The following is a 1,201-nucleotide window of genomic DNA, read 5'->3' on the forward strand; positions in this document are numbered from 1 at the left end:
CACAGGTTAAATAATCTCCCCAGTGGGATACAGCAAGTTACTGGTAGAGCCAGGATTTGAACCCAGTCATCAGATTCAAATCCCAAGGTCTGAACCACTGTCTGATGCTGAATCTGAAGGTGGACAGCATGACATCCAGCACAGTGGTTGTTATGGGTTCGGGTTGACCATCAGACCCGGGAGACACGATGGGCTTTCACCAAACACTAAACTGGAAAGTTTATCGAAGGACGCAGGACAAGAAATGCAGCAGATACTCATCTTCAACTCACTGGAAGAAGGCCCAGCAGGCTGCCCAGACTAGCAAACAATACAGTCACGATGGCTAAAGGTGATCCCAAGAAACCAAAGGGCAAGATGTCTGCTTATGCCTTCTTTTTGCAGACATGCAGAGAAGAACCTAAGAAAAACCCAGAGGTCCCTGTCAGTTTTGCAGAATTTTCCAAGAAGTGCTCTGAGAGGTTGAAGACAATGTCTGGGAAAGAGAAGTCTAAATTTGATGAAATGGCAAAGGCAGACAAAGTGTGCTATGATCGGGAAATGAAGGATTATGGACCAGCTATGGAAGGCAAGAAGAAGGACCCTAATGCCCCCAAAAGGCCACCATCTGGATTCTTCCTGTTCTGTTCAGAATTCCACCCCAAGATCAAATCTACAAACCCTGGTATCTCCATTGGAGATGTGGCAAAGAGGCTGGCGAGATGTGGAATAATTTAAGTGACAGTGAAAAGCAGCCTTACAACAACAAGGCAGCGAAGCTGAAGGATAAGTATGAGAAGGATGTCGCTGACTAGAAGTCTAAAGGAAAGTTTGATGGCGCAAAGGGTCCTGCCAAAGTTGCCCGGAAAAAGGTGGAAGAGGAAGATGGAGATGAGGAGGAAGAGAAGGAGGAGGAGGAATAAAAAAAACTGTTTATCTGTCTCCTTGTGTTGCCCTCGTTAGGTTTAATTACACAATTGGGTCATGGTCATATTGTAGTCTCTTCAAAGTGCTCTAGAAATTGTCAGTGGTTTACATGAAGCAGCCATGGGGGTCTGGAGCACCCTGAAACTGTATCAAAGTTGTACATATTTCCAAACATTTTTAAAATGAAAAGGCTCTCGTGTTCTCCTCACTCTGTGCACTTTGCTGTTGGCTTGACAAGGCATTTAAAGATGTTTCTGGCATTTTTTTTTTGAATTTATAAGGCAGTGTTAACTCT

General features: G+C 44.4%; 1 pseudogene; it reads left to right on the forward strand.

Moving 5' to 3' along the window:
* The first annotated feature begins 321 nt into the window (after positions 1-321).
* LOC124506628 (high mobility group protein B3-like) lies at positions 322-902 on the forward strand (annotated as a pseudogene).
* The last annotated feature ends 299 nt before the right edge of the window (positions 903-1,201 follow it).

The sequence above is a fragment of the Lynx rufus genome, unplaced genomic scaffold, assembly GCF_022079265.1.
Source record: "Lynx rufus isolate CCGP_SWC_20201006 ecotype Redwood Valley unplaced genomic scaffold, mLynRuf1.p SCAF_11, whole genome shotgun sequence".
In the NCBI taxonomy this organism is placed as follows: Eukaryota; Metazoa; Chordata; class Mammalia; order Carnivora; family Felidae; genus Lynx; species Lynx rufus.